Below are 20,630 nucleotides of genomic sequence, written 5' to 3'. Positions count from 1 at the left end.
CCAAGGTAGGCAGAAGAGCATCTCTGAACGCACAGTGCGTCGAACTTTGAGGCAGATGGGCTACAGCAGCAGAAGACCACACTGGGTACCACTCCTCTCAGCTAAGAACAGGAAACTGAGGCTACAATTTGCACAAGCTCATCGAAATTGGACAGTAGAAGATTGGAAAAACGTTGCCTGGTCTGATGAGTCTCGATTTCTGCTGCGACATTCGGATGGTAGGGTCAGAATTTGGCGTAAACAACATGAAAGCATGGATCCATCCTGCCTTGTATCAACGGTTCAGGCTGGTGGTGGTGGTGTCATGGTGTGGGGAATTTTTTCTGGGCACTCTTTGGGCCCCTTGGTACCAATTGAGCATCGTTGCAACGCCACAGCCTACCTGAGTATTGTTGCTGACCATGTCCATCCCTTTATGACCACAATGTACCCAACATCTGATGGCTACTTTCAGCAGGATAATGCGCCATGTCATAAAGCTCGAATCATCTCAGATTGGTTTCTTGAACATGACAATGAGTTTACTGTACTCAAATGGCCTCCTCAGTCACCAGATCTCAATCCAATCGAGCATCTTTGGGATGTGGTGGAACGGGAGATTCGCATCAGGGATGTGCAGCCGACAAATCTGCGCCAACTGTGTGATGCCATCATGTCAATATGGTCCAAAATCTCTGAGGAATGCTTCCAGCACCTTGTTGAATCTCTGCCACGAAGAATTGAGGCAGTTCTGAAGGCAAAAGGGGGTCCAACCCCTTACTAGCATGGTGTACCTAATAAAGTGGCCAGTGAGTGTGTATATATATATATATATATATATATATATATATATATATATATATATATTTACAGACAGTACATATACCGACTCATAAGGTGCATATACAATACAGACCAAAAGTTTGGACACACCTCATTCAAAGAGTTTTCTTTATTTTCACGACTATGAAAATTGTAGGTTCACTCTGAAGGCATCAAAACTAGGGATGAGCGATATTGCCCGATATCGTATCGGAATTCCGATTTCCGATATTGAAAAAATATCGGATATCGGAATTTCCGATTTCCGATATCAATGAAAGTCAATGGGAGAAAAAAAAATCGGAATTACAAAATGACCACTACAGTGCTATATAATTGATAAAATGGAGGGAAAACACCTCAGGATAATGGGGAAGGAGTTTGCAGAGGCAGAGCAAAAAAAATCGCTAGAAAAATGCACAGAGCGAAAGCTGTAGCAGGAAAACATCTTCTTAACAGCTGTGTTTTTTCTTTGGGTTAGGATTAGTTGGGGTAGGGTTAGGGTTTATGGTTAGTAGGGTAAGGGTTAGGGTAACGGTTAGGGATAGTGATTTTACATTATTAAATTAAAACTGCCGGTGGTGGTGTCAATATGCCCTTTGACTGACATGTGTCCGCGTTCAGCTCACCTTGCTTTGCAGGGAGTTTCCAGGAGCACCACGTGGAGGAACTGATACACTCCCTTTAAACCATGCTTAGTCTTCTTCTGCTGATTATATAAAGGCCCTGTCACACTAAGCAAGATCGCTAGCGAGATCGCTGCTAAGTCACTAGAACTGTGACGTTATAGCGATCTTACCAGCGAGATCGCTGTGTGTGACAGTGACCAGCGACCAGCCCCCCTGCCGGGTATCACTGATCGTGCCCGAAATGTCTGGACATTTCTTTGGTCGCTCATGTCCCGCTGAGTCGCTTGTATCGTCACGTTTGACACCTAGCCTAACGACCTCGTTAGCGACTCAGAAGCAAGACAAGGCGGGGATTAGCGTTCCCGTTTCCACGCCTACCTTGGCTCCGATTGGTGCTCACTACAGCGTCCTTATTGGCGGGCTTCCTTTTAAAAGAAGCTAACAAAGTAGCGCTTCAGTTCTTTGCTCCTGACCCGGGTGTGTCCAAGTTGAGATCCTGTTTTTGTCCAACGGCTGCGACTCCATTTTGGAGTCAAAAACACGTGTTTGAGAACAATGAAATGGAGCGTTAGTACGTCACCTTCTTTTAAATGCACGGCCAATCAGGACGCGGTAGCGCCCACCATTCAGAGCTGAGAGGGCGTGGGAAAGGGAGCGCAATCCACGCCTGTGTAAATACAGCGTCACACAGTACATCCCTCATCGAGGTGTGATTCGTCAATGGAACATGCAATGTGACAGGGTCCCAACGACCACCGACATCGTTACAAAGGTCGCTATGACACGCTAGATCGTTGCTCCGTCGTTGGGTAGATTGGACTGTCTGACATCTCAATAGCGACCACATAGCGATGCAGCACCGATCCCTGTTGTGTCGTATCGCTGTCGGGATCGTTATAGCGTTGCTAGGTGTGACGGGACCTTTACTGTTATTCAGCAATTCTGCATATTGATATTCTGCTTTTGGTTCATGTACATCTGCTCCTACTGCTTCCTAAACCTCTGTCTATGGTTATCCTGCTATTGGCTGGTCGCAGAATGTCCCAAACCCAGAGGAAATACGCAGAAGTAACAGTAGGCACAGGAACTTGAGAGAACCAGCTGGTGAGTCTGGAACCCGTATAGGCAGCAGAAATCAGCATAAGAGCCAATGGAACTAACGGGCACCAGCTGACGTTACCGGAGGCCGATAACTAAGCAGGAGGTAACCTGTGCCAGAATGCACTACCAAGGACCAGCAGACGTTACTGGAACTCGGATACCACAAAGGAGGGTCCTAAGCCGTTGACTCTACTGAGAACCAGCTGACGTTACTGGAACCCAGATAAGCAGCAGAAGGTAAAAGTGCCAGTGGGAGTACTGGGCAACAGCTGACATTACTGTAGCCCGGATACCACAATGTAGTAGTGACATAAGCCAAAAGCACTGCTGAGAAGCCCAAAAAACCCCCACAAAGATGCAAGTTCAAGAGCAAAAAGACAGGAGTTCGGGGACATCTCCATCTGTCTTCTTGTCTTGGGTCTTCTGCATCTGTCTTCCTGTCTTGGGTCTTCTATCGGAGTAATATCTTCTCGGCAGAAGGTGCAAGAGCCACATTTGCCCCTGCAACCCGGACACAGTCTTCTTTACTCCGCAGTCGCAGCAGGGGAGGAGGAGGGCCTACTGGCACTGTCGAGACCAGCCTTGAGCGCCAGGTCCCGGAGTCCACGTAGGGGGCTCCTACACTGCCGACACCACGGATAACAGCAAACTGAGCCGGAATGATGTACGGCGAGGGCGTGGAACAGTGCGGCGGACACAACCGTGTAACGGCGAGCGTTGTTGAAACACGGTTTGGAGCAGGAGGTACCCGTGCCCTTGGGCACTCCCAAGAACCAGCTGGCAATGCTGGAACTCTGTTTACCCCTCAGAGGAGGCACCTGTGTCCGCACTTCACTGCCATGAAACAGCCGGCGTGGCTGGATCCCGCCTCTTGTGCTTCTGCCTATAGGTGTTTGGCATCTGTCGTCCTTTTTTTCCACTTTGGTCTAATGAGGTACAGCTGGCGTTACTGTTGCCCAGAAACACAGCATGCTGTGAAAGTGGCCGCCACGGAAATGGGCACTAGCTGGCTGTACTAGAGCCCAGAAACATAGCATGCTGTGAAATCAGCAGTCACGGAAATGGGCACTTGCTGGTGGTACTAGAGCCCAGAAACACGGCATGCTGTGAAATCAGCAGTCACGGAAATGGGCACTAGCTGGCGGTACTAGAGCCCATGGAAAACAGTATGAGGTGAAAGAGTCAGTCACAGAACCAGGAGCTAGATGTTGGTAGTAGAGGCCAGAGCACTGGCATAACAGATGATGCTGTGTGCAACATATCCACATGACAGAGCATGCATACTGCTACCAACATGCATGTAACCTGTCTACTCTGGCTCAGGGCAGCAAAAGTCACCAGAAATCCAGGCCTGGTTCATTTTTAGGAATGTAAGCCGGTCCACATTTGCAGCGGATAGTCTGGTACGTTGGTCTGTTAGTACATTGCCAGCTGCACTAAGACATGTTCAGAATTCACACTGGCACCAGGACAAGCCAGGACGTCCAAGGCATACTGGCTAAGCTCGGGTCATGTATCCAACTTGGAGACCCAAAACTTGAAGGGGGCAGATCCATCCTGAAGCACACTGACAGGGGTGGAGAGGTATTGTGCCACCATGTCACGGTAACGTTGCCTCCTAGTGCATTGCAATGTCTGTGCTGATGGTGCCCGAACTGTTTGCGGGTTCAGAAACCGTTGGAACAGGTTGGGTATACTGAACCTGTCAGTAGGAGATGTACTGCTTCTGCTACCGGCTTCTGAACGGATTCCGCTGGGCCCAGGACGCACTGAGGTGCCTGCTAGTGCACGCGCATCACTGCTATGCGGTGGAAAAGAGTACATGAGTGAATTAACCAGTGCATCTTGGTACTCCTGCATTTTACGTGCCCGGTTCAACGGTGTAATTAGGCTTTGACGGCTGTTCCGGTAACGTGGATCTAAGAGGGTGGCCACCTGTTATGAATGAGTCACCGGAGGAGGAAAAAACAAAAATGCAAGCTAAGTCCAGAAAACTGGAGAGGTTGGTAGCTAGCAGATTGCAGACCCCTGATCCTATTCACAACAACTAACAGTAGCCGTGGAGCATTTCTACGGTGGTCCTAGACGCCTCTTCAAAGCCGGAGAAATAAATAAGCCTAAAGAAAGAAAGGGGAAATCTAAACTGCCCCAGAGCAGACCCCAAAGCAATAGACAGCCCCAACATGTATTGTTGGTGAAAACAGATGAAAACTCAAACACAGACAGAAAGACAAGCAGAGCAAATGATGGGGCCCAACTAACTAAATAGGAAAGGACAGAAAAGATGCTGGCTGCAATCCGCAAAAACCCTACCAAAAATGTCCCAACACGTCTGATAGGAAAAACGGCCCTGTAGTCACTAGACTTCAAAATCCCTATATCAGCACTCCGATATAGCCCCAGCCGGGGCTGGCAGAACACAAAACTAAGCAAATCAGGCAAAATCTCATGGAACAATAACAGAGCAAAACTTAGCTTTAGAAGACAGGAACTGAACTGGAGGCCAGAGCTCAGAGCAGAGAAATCACCAGCAACCTTACAGGGCGTCGGCTGCCTTATATCCACTCAGAGATTCCAGATGTCCAATCGCAATCCACCTGTTCAGGTGACAGGTGTCTCCCATCCAAATCAGTTTCACCACCTCCTTTCACCAGCAGAGGGAGTTCATCGGACATCAAAGGTGAACGAGAAAATGAGCTCACAACAGTACCTCCCCCTTGAGGAGGGGTCACCGAACCCTCATCCACGCCACCAGGCCGATCAGGATGGGCCCGATGAAAAGCACAAACCAATCTTTCGGCATGAATATCGGATGCAGAGACCCAAGAATTATCCTCCTGGCCATAACCCTTCCAGTTAACCAAATACTGGAGTCTCCGTCTAGCCAGACGAGAATCCAGTATCTTCTCAACCTCATATTCCACATTACCTTCAACCAATACAGGGTCAGGAGGTGCCACCACAGGAACTACTGGCTCAACAAACCTCTTCAACAGAGACTTATGAAACACGTTATGGATCTTAAATGTAACAGGAAGAGCCAATCGAAAAGAGACCGGATTAAGAATCTCCAAAATCTTGTAAGGTCCAATAAATCTAGGTTTAAACTTTGGAGAAGCCACCTTCATAGAGAGATTCTTTGACAACCAAACCATATCACCCACCTTAAACCGGGGACCAATGGTCCTATGCCGGTTGGAAAACCACTGGGCCTTTTCCTGGGAGAGAGACAACTTATCCACCACTTGGTCCCAAAACTGGTGCATTCTCTCCAACACAGTGTCAACACCTGGGCAGGCAGAAGACTCCACCTGCCCTGAAGAGAATCGAGGATGAAACCCAAAGTTACAAAAAAAAAGGTGACATCAAAGTGGCAGAACTAGCTCTATTATTTAAAGCAAATTCGGCCAAGGGCAAAAATGAGACCCAATCATCCTGATCAGCAGAGATAAAACATCTCAAATAAGACTCCAAAGTCTGGTTTGTTCTCTCCGTCTGCCCATTGGTCTGAGGGTGAAACGCAGAGGAGAAGGACAACTGGATTCCCAGCTTGGAACAAAAAGTCCTCCAAAATCTAGAGACAAACTGAACTCCTCTGTCAGATACAATGTTCTCAGGAATCCCATGCAAGCGAACCACCTGTTGCAAAAACAAGGGCACCAACTCTGAGGAAGATGGCAACTTAGAGAGTGGTACAAGATGAACCATCTTAGAGAATCTATCACAATCACCCAGATAACAGTCATTCTCTGAGAGACAGGCAGATCAGAAATAAAATCCATTGAAATATGGGTCCATGGCCTCCTGGGCACCGGCAAAGGCATCAACAACCCACTAGAGCGAGAACAAGGTTTAGACTGGGAGCAAGTCCCACAGGACTGCACAAAATTCCTGACATCACGAGATAAGGGGGGCCACCAAAAAGACCAACTCACCAAATCTCTAGTACCAAAAATACCTGGATGACTGGCCAATGCGGAGCAATGAACTTCAGACATTACTCTCTTCCTCCACTGGTCAGGAACATACAATTTTCCAATGGGACAACGCTCAGGTTTGTCCTCCTGAAACTCTTCCAGAGCACGTCTCAAATTGGGCGAGATGGCAGAAAGAACTACCCCCTCACCTAAGATGGTAGCAGGCTTGGTCACAATAGGAGAATAAGCAAAGAAACTCCTAGAGAGGGCATCTGCCTTGACATTCTTAGTGCCCGGAAGAAAAGAGACCACAAAATCAAAATGTGTGAAAAACAAGGCCCACCTAGCCTGTCTAGGATTCAAGCGTTTGGCCGACTCAAGTAAAATCAAATTCTTGTGGTCAGTGAGGACCACGACTTGATGTCTAGCTCCCTCCAACCAATGTCTCCACTCCTCAAATGCCCATTTCATGGCTAACAGTTCCCGATTCCCCACATCATAGTTGCGTTCAGATGGGGAGAACTTTCGGGAAAAGAAAGCACAGGGATTCATTTTAGATGTTACTGGATCTTTTTGGGACAAAACAGCTCCTGCACCAATCTCAGAAGCGTCCACCTCTACCTGAAACGGGAGTGAGACATCAGGTTGCCGCAAAACTGGAGCAGAAGTGAACCTCCGCTTCAGCTCCTGAAAGGAAGAAACAGCCTCTGGAGACCAATTCAGCACATCAGCACCCTTCTTAGTCAAATCAGTCAATGGTTTGGCAATACCAGAAAAATTAGCTATAAATTTACGATAAAAATTAGCAAAACCCAAAAACTTCTGGAGGGCCTTCAAAGAAGTGGGCTGAACCCAATCATAAATGGCCTGTACCTTTGCCGGGTCCATTTCAATAGTTGACGGAGACAAAATAAATCCCAAAAATGAAATCCTCTGTACACCAAAAAGGCATTTCGACCCCTTAACATACAGGGAATTCTCCCTCAAAATCCGGAACACAGTCCGAACATGTTGCACATGAGAGTTCCAATCCCTGGAAAAGATCAAAATATCCAGATAGATGATCAAAAATTTATCCACAAAGTCCCGGAAAATATCATTCATGAAGCACTGGAAGACAGAAGAGGCATTATTGAGCCCAAAAGGCATCACCAGGTACTCAAAATGTCCTTCCGGAGTATTAAACTCTGTCTTCCATTCATCCCTATGCTTAATGCGAATAAGATTATACGCCCCCCTGAGGTCAAGCTTGGTAAAACAGCAAGCACCTTTAACTCTGGAGAATAGATCAGAAATCAGGGGTAACGGATACTGATATTTAACAGTAATTTTGTTGAAGGAACGAGTGTCAATACAAGGCCTTAATGAACCATCTTTCTTGGCCACGAAAAAAAAACCAGCACCCAAGGGTGAAGAGGATGGTCTAATATGACCCTTCTCCAACGACTCCTTAATATGAGATCGCTTAGCTTCATGCTCAAGCACAGATAAATTGAAAAGTCGACCCTTGGGAAATTTACACCCAGGGCTCAGCTCAATTGCACAGTCATAACTCCTATGAGGAGGCAAAGACACAGACTTATTCTCACTAAATACATCATAAAAATCAGCCAAATAGTCAGGAACATCATGCGACTGGGGAGAGGTGGAGAAAACAGGAGTGGCACTAAGAGCACACTGACAACCCCAACTCACAACAGACACAGATTTCCAATCCAAAACTGGATTATGGATTTGCAACCAGGGAAACCCCGGAACAATGGTATCATGCAAATTATGCAACACCAAAAATCTACAATTTTCTTGATGGTCTGGGGCGACTCGCATTACCACCTGGGTCCAAAACTGAGGTTTATTCTTCGCCAAAGGAGTAGCATCAATACCCCTCAAAGGGATAGGCGTCCGCAGAGGTGTCATAGGAAACCCACAACGTTTAGCAAAATCCAAGTCCATCAGGTTCAGAGCCGCTCCTGAATCCACAAAAGCCTTAGCGGAAAATGTGGACAGGGAGAAGATCAGAGTAATAGCCAGAAGAAACTTAGGTTGTACACCACCCACAGCAAATGTGTGTGCAAAACGTTTCTCTCGTTTAGGGTAGACAGAAATATTATGAGAGGCATCTCCACAGAAAAAACACAGCTTATTATGCCTTCTGAACTCCTGACGTTGCGCCCTAGACAAAACTCTATCACATTGCATAGGTTCAGACATTTGTTCAACAGGTGGCAACATTTCTCATGTAACTTTACGTTCACGTAAACGCCGATCAACCTGAATGGCTAATGACATAGAATCGTCAAGACCAGAGGGAACAGGAAATCCCACCATAGTATCTTTTATGGTTTCTGACAAACCCTTCCGAAAGAGAGCTGCCAAGGCACCATCATTCAATGTAGTAAGGACCGCCCACTTTTGGAATTTTTGACAGTACAACTGTGCAGAATCCTGACCCTAGTTCAATGCCAACAGGGCTTTTTCAGCTTGATCAATAGCATTAGGTTCATCATACAACAACCCCAAGGCTTGAAAACATGCGTCCACATTAGTTAGAATAGGATCATCAGGTGTCAAAGAAAACGCCCAATCCTGGGGATCGCCGCGCAGCAAAGAGATGACAATTTTAACCTGCTGTGCAGAGCTCCCCGATGACCTAGGCTTCAAGGCAAGAAATAATTTACAATTATTCTTAAAATTCAAAAATTTAGACTGATCCCCAAAAAACACATCAGGAGTAGGGATCTTTGGTTCAGCAGCATGTGAATGAGCAAGATAGGCGGAAATTTCCTACACTTCAGCAGCGAGCTGCTCCACACGATCAGACAATTGCTTAATCTCCATTAAGAAAAAATTCCTCCTACGGCCCTAGAGAAAAAGAGGAAAAAATATACATTTAAAAAAAAAAAATTCTGACTTTTTTTTTTTTTACAATTCTTTTCTGCTATTGAGTACCCTAGAATCTGTGGTATGGCTGGTGATTTTGTTATGAATGAGTCACCGGAGGAGGAAAAAACAAAAATGCAAGCTAAGTCTAGAAAACCCGAGAGGTTGGTAGCTAGCGGATTGCAGACCCCTGATCCTATTCACAACAACTAACAGTAGCCGTGGAGCGTTCCTTCGGTGGTCCTAGACGCCTCTTCACAGCCGGAGAACTAAATAAGCCTAAAGAAAGAAAGGGGAAATCTAAACTGCCCCAGAGCAGACCCCAAAGCAATAGACAGCCCCCAACATGTATTGTCGGTGAAAACAGATGAAAACACAGGCAGAGCAAACAATGGGGCCCAACTAACTAGATAGTAAAGGACAGAAAAGATGCTGGCTGCAATCCGCAAAAACCCTACCAAAAATGTCCCAACACGTCTGATAGGAAAAACGGCCCTGAAGTCACTAGACTTCAAAATCCCTATATCAGCACTCCGATATATTCTGAAGACAGAGCAAAAGAGATTTAACCGATCAGGGACAAAAATGGAAATTCAGCAGAGCCCCAGCCGGGGCTGGCAGAACACAAAACTAAGCAAATCAGGCAAAATCTCATGGAACAATAACAGAGCAAAACTTAGCTTTAGAAGACAGGAACTGAACTGGAGGCCAGAGCTCAGAGCAGAGAAATCACCAGCAACCCTACAGGGCGTCGGCTGCCTTATATCCACTCAGAGATTCCGGATGTCCAATCGCAATCCACCTGTTCAGGTGACAGGTTTCTCCCATCCAAATCAGTTTCACCACCTCCTTTCACCAGCAGAGGGAGTTCATCGGACATCAAAGGTGAACGAGAAAATTAGCTCACAACTGCAACCCAGTAGTCATTTGTGTGGAGAATACGAGCCACGCGTGGGTTGTTTCTCAGACACTGCAGCATGAAGTCACTCATGTGCTGAAGGCTGCCAACTGGCCATGCATCACTGTCACCAGCTGGAAGAATGTGCTCTGGCTGCTCTGCATCACCCCATCCACGCTCTATCTGGTGACTACTAGTAGAGCGCTGTGTACTTTCCTCCTCTGGCTCATCCTCATAGTCCTCCTCATCCTCCTCGCTTGCTGTGTCCTGCCTGGACCTTTGTGAGGCACCCACAGAGCTTTGAACCAACCGGGCCGATGAAGATTGCCTGGTTGGTCCAAGTGTCTCATCATAATCCTCCTCCTCCAGAGAAACCTCATCTTCAAAGTAGCCACCTTTTGCTTTGATTACTGCTTTGCACACTCTTGGCATTCTCTTGATGAGCTTCAAGAGGTAGTCACCGGAAATGGTTTTCACTTCACAGGAGTGCCCTGTCAGATTTAATAAGTGGGATTTCTTGCCTTATAAATGGGGTTGGGACCATCAGTTGTGTTGTGCAGAAGTCTGGTGGATACACAGATGATAGTCCTACTGAATAGACTGTTAGAATTTGTATTATGGCAAGAAAAAAGCAGCTAAGTAAAGAAAAACGAGTGGCCATCATTACTTTAAGAAATGAAGGTCAGTCAGTCTGAAAAATTGGGAAAACTTTGAAAGTATCCCCAAGTGCAGTGGCAAAAACCATCAAGCGCTACAAAGAAACTGACTCACATGAGGACCACCTCAGGAAAGGAAGACCAAGAGTTACCTCTGCTGCGGAGGATAAGTTCGTCCAAGTCACCAACCTCAGAAATCGCAGGTTAACAGCAGCTCAGATTAGAGACCAGGTCAATGCCACACACAGTTCTAGCAGCAGACATATCTGTACAACAACTGTTAAGAGGAGACTTTGTGCAGCAGGCCTTCATGGTAAAATAGCTGCTAGGAAACCACTGCTAAGGACAGGCAACAAGCAGAAGAGACTTGCTTGGGCTAAAGAACACAAGGAATGGACATTAGACCAGTGGAAATCTGTGTGCTTTGGTCTGATGAGTCCAAATTTGAGATCTTTGGTTCCATCCACCGTGTCTTTGTGCGACGCAGAAAAGGTGAATGGATGGACTCTACATACCTGGTTCCCACCGTGAAGCATGGAGGAGGAGGTGTGATGGTGTGGGGGTGCTTTGCTGGTGACACTTTTGGGGATTTATTCTAAATTGAAGGCATACCGAACCAGCATGGCTACCACAGCATCTTGCAGTGGCATGCTATTCCATCCGGTTTGCGTTTAGTTGGCCATCATTTATTTTTCAACAGGACAATGACCCCTAACACACCACCAGGCTGTGTAAGGGCTATTTGACCAAGGAGGAGAGTGATGGGGTGCTACGCCAGATGACCTGGCCTCCACAGTCACCAGACCTGAACCCAATCGAGATGGTTTGGGGTGAGCTGGACCGCAGAGTGAAGGTAAAAGGGCAAACAAGTGCTAAGCATCTCTGGGAACTCCTTCAAGACTGTTGGAAGACCATTTCCGGGGATGAGCTTCAAGCTCATCAAGAGTGTGCAAAGCAGTAATCAAAGCAAAAGGTGGATAATTTGAAGAACCCAGAATATAAGACATATTTTCAGTTGTTTCACACTTTTTTGTTAATTGTATAATTCCACATGTGTTAATTCATAGTTTTGATTAGGGATGAGCTTTACGATATTGCGACATCGGAATTCCGATTTCCAATTCTGATATTTTTTTCATATCGGAAATTGGAAATCGGAAATCCCATAATCCTTCAGCCTCTGAGCGCTCCGTGGAGCCAATCAGGAGCTGAAGAATTGCTGACAACATTGTGTAACTCCCCCTAAGCTTGGTAGGAGGCATCCAAACATGCTAGCTAGGGGCTGCGCTGTGATTGGCTGGCTGGATGGTGTGATCAAGCAATATAAAAGGCTGTGCCTGCCATTTTAGCCTCACTCTACTGTGAAAGCACATAGGGATAGGTTGCTGTTGGAGATAGGGAGAGATCTGGGATCTAATAGCTACAAATTGTTTTTCAGCGACTGTAGCCGCCACTGTGTGTTACAGAAGCAGTCTTTTTCCTCACTGACCCCACTCAGTTTCATTTTTTGTGCTGTGCAGGCTCTCAGTGAGGTGCTTAGTGAGACAGTGCAGAGCACATTCACTGCAGGCTCTTGAATGAGTTGAAAATAAAATACTATCAATACTTGGGTAATCGTTTAGTTAATTTGTGTTGCAAATCTGTAGTGTTGAATATATGATGTGTTTTATGTGCAATATAATCATTATAATTTGTTATAACTAACCACAGTTGGTTACTATGCCCAGGCAACGCCGGGCTCTTCAGCTAGTATATACTGTACATACACATACGCTCACATACAGTAAATATACAGACAAATAAGGTGCACATCTATAATATATCGCTGTACGCGTCACTCTGTCCGAAGCCTTTATAAACTGTGCAAGCGCGACGTGCCTGCGCAGTCTGGGTCCAGACAGAATAAGGCATCCAGCGGTGAGGAGTGTGTATGGCGCCGGAGATGGCGGTACCGTACACACTGCATACCGCCATCTCCGACGCCATACTTACATACTTACCTGATCGGGAGAGGCTTTGCCGCGGCGCTTCTCTTCGGCCGGAGACCATTGCAGGAGTGCGGCCGGAATCGCACATGCGCATAGCGCGATCTGGCACTATTTTACTGAAGACACATTTGCAGCGTGTCTTCAGCGCTATAGGCATGCACGATTCCGGACGCACTCATGCCCCGGTCTCCAGCAGAACATGACAGCGCTGGAGCACAGGAAAGAAGAGTGAGTATAAATGTTTGTTTTTTTTCTTTCGTATGAGTGTAGTTTAATAGGGGTGAGGGGACCATGCATACCAGGAAAGGGGGGGGGTGAGAGGACCATGCATACCACGAAAGGGGGGGTGAGGGGACCATGCATACCGTGAAAAGGGGGGTGAGGGGACCATGCATACCAGGATTGGGGGTGAGGGGACCATGCATACCACAAAAGAGAGGTGAGGGGTCCTTGCATACCACGAAAGGGGGGTGAGGGGACCTTGCATACCACGAAAGGGGGGTGAGGGGACCATGCATACCAGGATTGGGGGGGTGAGGGGACCATACATACCAGGATTGGGGGGTGGGAGGACTATGTAAACCACAAAAGGAGGGTGAGGGAACCATGCATACCAGGATTGGGGGGTGAGGGGACCATGCATACCAGGATTGGGGGGGTGAGGGGACCATGCATACCATGATAGGGGGTGATAGGACCATGCATACCAGGATTGGGGGGTGATGGGACCATGCATTCCAGGAAAGGGGGTTGAGGGGACCATGCATACCAGGAAAAGGGGGTGAGGGGGACTATGTATACCAGGATTGGGGGGTGAGGGGTAGCATGTACAGTATACCAGGATAGAGGGGTGAGAACACCATGCATACCAGGATAGGGGGGTGAGGGGACCATGCAAACCAGGAAAAGGGGGGTTAGAGGACCATGCATATCAGGATAGGGGAGGTAAGAGGGCCATGCATACCAGGATAGGGGGGTGAGAGGACAATGCATACCAGGATAGGGGGGTGAGGGGTAGCATGCATACCAGGATAGGGAGATTAGAGGACCATGCATACCAGGATAGGGGGGGTGAGGGGACCATACATACCAGGATTGGGGGATGAGAGGACCATGCACACCAGGATTGGGGGTGAGGGGACCATGCATACCAGGATTGGGGGGTGAGGGGACCATGCATACCAGGATTGAGGGGTGAGGGGACAATGCATACCATGATAGGGGGGTGAGGGGACCATGCATACCAGGATTGGGGGGTGATGAGACCATACATTCCAGGAAAGGGAGTGGAGGGGATGATGCATACCAGTAAAGGGGGGTGAGGGGGACCATGTATACCAGGATTGGGGGGTGAGGGGTAGCATGTATACCAGAATAGGGGGGGTGAGAGCACCATGCATACCAGGATAGGGGGTGAGGGGACCATGCAAACCAGGAAAAAGGGGGTAAGAGGACCATGCATACCAGGAATGGGGGTGAGGGGACCATACATACCAGGATAGGGGGGTGAGAGGACCATGCATATCAGGATAGGGGAGGTGAGAGGACCATGCATACCAGGATAGGGGGGTGAGAGGACCATGCATACCAGGATAGGGGGGTGAGAGGACCATGCATACCAGGATAGGGGGGTGAGAGGACCATGCATACCAGGATAGGAGGGTGAGAGGACCATGCATACCAGGATAAGGGGGTGAGGGGTAGCATGCATACCAGGATAGGGGGGTGAGAGGACCATGCATACCAGGATACGGGAGTGAGAGAGGACCATGCATACCAGGACAGGGGGTGAGAGGACCATGCATACCAGGATTGGGGGTGAGAGGACTATGCATACGAGGATTGGGGGGTGAGGGGGCCATGCATACCAGGATTGGGAGATGAGGGGTACCATGCATACCAGGATAGGGGGTGAGGGGACCATACATATCAGGATAGGGATGAGGGAGTACCATGCATACCAGGATTGGGGGATGAAGGGTACCATGCATATCAGAATAGGGATGAGGGAGTACCGTGCATACCAGGATGACGAATGGGGTGCCATGCATACCAGGATTGGGGGGTGGCAGCACATACCAGGATGGGAGACCATATACCTATAAAAATGCTCGCCACCCGGGCGTAGAACGGGTTCATAGCTAGTATATACACACATATAGCTATATACACAGTACACATATATTTTACAGACAGTACATATATATACACACACTCACATACAGTACATATACAGACACATAAGGTGCATATATATACATACACATATACACACAGTACACACACACACATATATATATATATTTACAGACAGTACACACATATATATATATATATACACACACAAACTACAGACACATGACTTGCACATATACACACTTCACACATTTAGCACACACATATATACTCACTCCTTTCTGCAGGCAGCTGTATTTCTTCATGTGACGTCAATTCCTAAGAGCAGGGGATTTCAGCTCCGTCACTAGTGACTGCACACAGGCCTTACCCTCCTGTCCTGCTCTCGGCCCTGCATCCTCCAGCACTGATCCACAGAGGAGGGAACATTGCAGCTGCCATTGGAGGAGCTCAGTGCTGGGACCTTCCATAGGCTTTTTCTCCTCATGGCACTGGCCCCGCCCACCTCCTCTCATTGGTTTCTGTATCTCCCCTGCTTGATTTCATTGGTTGGGGCTACAGACAGCAGCTGTGCTGGAGCTGTGGATCTGGTGCGCCCTCCTAGAGAGGTATGTAAATTATCCCCGCCGGCCATGAGCAGGAGCTGGCAGATGGTCCGGGGATTGATTCCTCCCTGCCCCCCTCCACCTTGCCTCTGCCCTTCCTCCTGACTGCTGACTCCTGACCCACTGCTGCTTCTCACATGAAAAGAGCCGCGACCCCTTCTCCTGCTCCTGAGTGGTTCCTGTCCTGTCACCCCATATCAATGGTGCTCCTGCAGAGGGAGTAGCCCATGGTAGGGGGCGGCCCCTCTGGCAAATGACAGAACTGCCCGATGGCCAGTCCGGCCCTAAAGCCTTAGCACAAATCATGTGACAAAATAATTAAAACCATGTGTGACTGAATACAATTTAGAAAATAAAGAAAAATGTGATGTGAAAAAACAACAATGAAAAATACACAAAATGCATCTATAATGGTTGTACATTAATAATGGTACATTAACTCTCTGCGTACATTGAGACCAGCAGGAAAACAGGTTCCCAGATAGAACATCCAGTAAGCTTCTCGTGTTCTCAATGATTTTTGAATATCTCCACCCCTTGGTGATGACATAAATCTTTCAATGCCGATGACATTCAAAGAAGCAATGCTCCTATGGTGGTGGGAGATAAAATGTTTGGAAGTTAAGGATAAACTGTGGTTTGTATTATTAGTAGAAATGATATCAGTGATGCAAGAGCAGCATGTCTGATACATCGGGTCCGTGTGTGTCATTTAACTCTACTGAACTGTAATCATTTGAAAGCTCCTCTAATGAAAATTATCAGGACTATACATTAATGGAGAAATCCTACTGTCGTCATGCTAAGAAACATAATCAATCAAAAAACGGAAAAGAAGACGTGGGGGCCGCAAACATTCCAACGTTCACAGGAATGGCAACCCGCCATCGCAAAAAGAAGTGAAAGCTGACAAATTTCTCAATGTTTTGAATTTATCTGGTTATACATTTACGGTTGAACAGCTACAGGTATTAGCTCTTGGATTGAATTTTGCCGCGGCTAGAAGATTCGATTTATTTCATACTCTCCTTGACATTAACAGATTTATACCTAATTTGACTGTTAAGAGACATATTTTTTCTTCATCTATTGATTCCACTACAGAAGATCATGATGTTGGTTAATGAGCAGTTAGCCCTTAAACATCTCCAGGATCTTAGTAATTTAGGGTCCCGTTACATTTAGCGATGCACCAGCGATCCCGACAATGATACGACCTGGTCAGGATCACTGGTGCATCGCTAAATGGTCGCTAGTGAGCTGCCAACCAGGCAGATCTCACCAGCAACGCAGCAGCGATCCAGCGATGCTCGGTGGTCGCTATTACCTGTCACACGGTAGCAATGATGACGACTTCCGCCTGCGTCCATGCGTCGCTAGTTGGCGCCAGCGGGACGCCAACGAGGAGAAAATGGCCCAGGACGTTCAAGCGTGATCAGCGATATCCGGGGGGGGGCCAGTCGGAGGTATGTGTGACATGTAGTGAGATCACTAGCGATATTGCTCTTGCGTCACAAAATCGGTGACGCTTTAGCGATATCGCTAGCGATCTCGCTATGTGTAAAAGCCCCCTTTAGGTGGGTCTATTGAAAAAATTTTAACCAGGCAGAGCATTTATCAACTAAAAATCTTGATTTTTATCCTATACAATCTAGGGCTGAGTGCATGGATGATTTTCAAATGGTAATAGAGCGTGAACTTAAACATTTTGATCAGGATGTGAATCAAAACCAAGGGGTGACATGAATCTCAGTGCTACCCAATACAAAGCTATTCAGGAAATTAAAAATAATACTGAGGTTACTGTCAAAATGGCTGACAAAGGTGGATTGGTTGTCATTATGGATACTGCCATCTACCATAATCAGATTAATTCTCTATTGCAAGATAGCAATATTTATATCAAGTTGGCTAATGATCCTAAACAATGTTTTAAAAAAGAAACATTTGAAATTATTGAGGAGGGACTTGCATTAGGGGTATTATCCAAATCACAGTCTGATTATCTTAAAGTTGACCACCCCGTATTGACTATTATGTATGCACTACCCAAAGTGCACAAAGGGGTTTCACCCTCCCCAATGCACCCCATTATATCTGGCACTGGCTCAGTTACTGAGCATCTGAGCCAGTGGCTGGATTCATTGTTACAACCATTATGCATGGGTATACCAGGTTTTCTTAAAGATTCCAAGGATCTTTTAGAACAATTTTCTGATATTAAATGGCAGGATGATTTTTGCTGGCTGAGTTGTGATGTTACGGCATTGTACACCTCATTGCCTCAAGATGTAGTCATTAAGGCTGTAGAACATCACCTTAGGGAATACAGTAATTATACTCCTGATTCATCACATCATACAGGTTTTGCATTTTCTAATGAACCATAATTATTTTTGTTTTGATCAGAAATATTATCTCCAATCCAGCAGAGTATCAATGGGTGGTAAGCACTCACCCTTGGTTGCCAATCTGACCATGTCATATTGGGAGGAATTGTTTCTATATAAAGTTGATAATCCATTCTCATAAAACATTTTCTGGTATGGCAGATACATCGATGATACACTCCTCATATGGATGGGCGATGTATCTGCCATACCGGATTTTGTGTCATATCTGAATTCAAATTGTTTTAATCTTCAATTTACTTCTTCTATGGATTCCTCATGTATATCTTTTTTGGATCTGTTATTGAGGGGTATTGTGGGCAAGCCAATAATTAAGTCTACTTACTCAAAACCACTATCGGGTAATAGTATCTTGCATGCCACTAGTCAGGGCTGCCACTAGGAATTTTGGGGCTCCCTTGAGACTCCACTCAGGCTCCACCCCTGCCTCGCCTCCACCCCTCAAACTGTCCACAGTCCCACCGCTCTGTCTTCAAAAAACTCCACTTCTCACCAGTCACACATTAACAGTTCCCATCACCAGATCACACATGGGAACAGCTTTTGTTTTAACCAAAAGATTTTTTAAGCCGCCACCATAACACAGTAGACACTTTTGGCAGAACTCTACTCTACTGTAACCTATTAAATATTTGTTATATTATATGTCATACAAATTAGATATATTTTTATTTATTTTTTCAATTTTTAAAATGTCCAATAATATCACATACAAGGAACAAATACCGCCACATCATGTCCAGACCACATATTACCACCACAGTAACCGAATAATATCACATACAAGGAACAAATTCCACCGCACCATGACCAGACCACATATTAACACCACAAAGTGACCAAATAATAGCACATACAAGGGACAAATACCACCGCACCATGTCCAGACCACATATTACCACCACAAAGTGAGTGAATACTACAATACTGATCAGTAATAAAAAAAACACAATACTATCACCATAAGTGACATTATACACAGGAGATCTGTACTTAGTATGCAGAGTCTGTGTACAGGTAACACAGTGATCAATGACATTATACACAGGAGCTCTGTATATAATGTATAAGTAATACAGTGATCACTGGTGAAATTATACACAGGACGTCTGTGTATTATGTCAGTGTACAGGTAACACATTGACTCACCAGTAACGTCTCTAGGTGAAGTCATTCATCTTTGCTTTTCATCTTTCATCCAGCACAGACCGCCATCACTTCTTCCAGCCAGGACTTGTCTCTGCAGGAAATAACACAGTTATCTAGAGCTCCACTTGCAGAACACATTTTTTTCCCAACTTCTACATTGCACCACAAAGAAAAAGAGGCAACATAGTATCACTCTACACAGTAACAGGACCCCCCCATGTAAAACAGTATACTCAAAAAATAAAATAAATACATCACTGCAGTAATAATATCCCTTAATAAGCCCCTATGGTAATAATATCTCCCATCCTGGCCCCCCGTGTGTCTCATTCCTGGCTTCAGCCATATGTTCTCTCATTCTGCCCTCATGAGTATCCACTCTGCCTCCATATGATGTCCTGATTGTGCCCCATCTGTCTACATCGTATCCTTCCTGCCCCATGATCCTGCATGATCTGTCTCCAACCCTACCCATCTGTCTCCAATCCTGCCCCCAGTGTCTCCAATCCTGCCCCCTGTCTCCAATCATGCCTGTCTCCAATCATGCCGTGTCTCCAATCATGCTCCCAGTGTCTCCAATCATGCCCCCAGTGTTTGCAATCCTGCCCCCATGTCTTTCATCCTGCCCCATGCCTCCAATCATGCCCTGTGTCTCCATTCTGCCCCCTGGATCTCCTATCATGCCCAGTATCTCCATTCTGCCCCCTGTGTCTGCAATCATGCCCCCTGTGTCTCCAATCCTGCCTCCTGTGTTTCCATTCTGCCTCGTGTCTCCAATCATGCCCACATGTTTTTCATCCTGCCCAGTTTCTCAAATCATGCCCCGTATCTCCATTCTGCCCTCTGTGTCTCCAATCATGCCCCGTATCTCCATTCTGCCCCGTATTTGCAGATGACACTAAACTCTGCAGGGTAATCAATACAGAGGAGGACAATTTTATATTACAGGAGGATTTATGTAAACTAGAAGCTTGGGCTGATAAATGGCAAATGAGCTTTAATGGGGATAAATGTAAGGTCATGCACTTGGGTAGAATGAACAAGATGTATAATTATGTGCTTAATTGTAAAACACTGGGCAAAATTGTCACTGAAAAGACCTGAGTGTATGAGTGGATGACAAACTCATTTAGTGTCCAGTGTCAGGCAGCTGCTGCAAAGGCAAATAAAATAATGGGATGTATTAAAAGAGGCATCGATGCTCATGAGGAGAACATAATTTTACCTCGATAATAGTCACTAGTGCGACCACACTTAGAATAATGTGTACAGTTCTGGTCTCCGGTGTATAAGAAAGACATAGCTGAACTGGAGCGGGTGCAGAGAAGAGCGACCAAGGTTATTAGGGAACTAGGGGGTCTGCAACACCAAGACAGGTTATTACACTTGGGGTTATTTAGTTTGGAAAATCGAAGGCTTAGGGGTGATCTTATTACAATGTATAAATATATGCGGGGAC

This window comes from Dendrobates tinctorius, unplaced genomic scaffold, assembly GCF_039654945.1.
Source record: "Dendrobates tinctorius isolate UK_male_01 unplaced genomic scaffold, ASM3965494v1 ptg000102l, whole genome shotgun sequence".
Taxonomy (NCBI): Eukaryota; Metazoa; Chordata; class Amphibia; order Anura; family Dendrobatidae; genus Dendrobates; species Dendrobates tinctorius.
Note: the sequence above shows the minus strand (reverse complement) of the source record.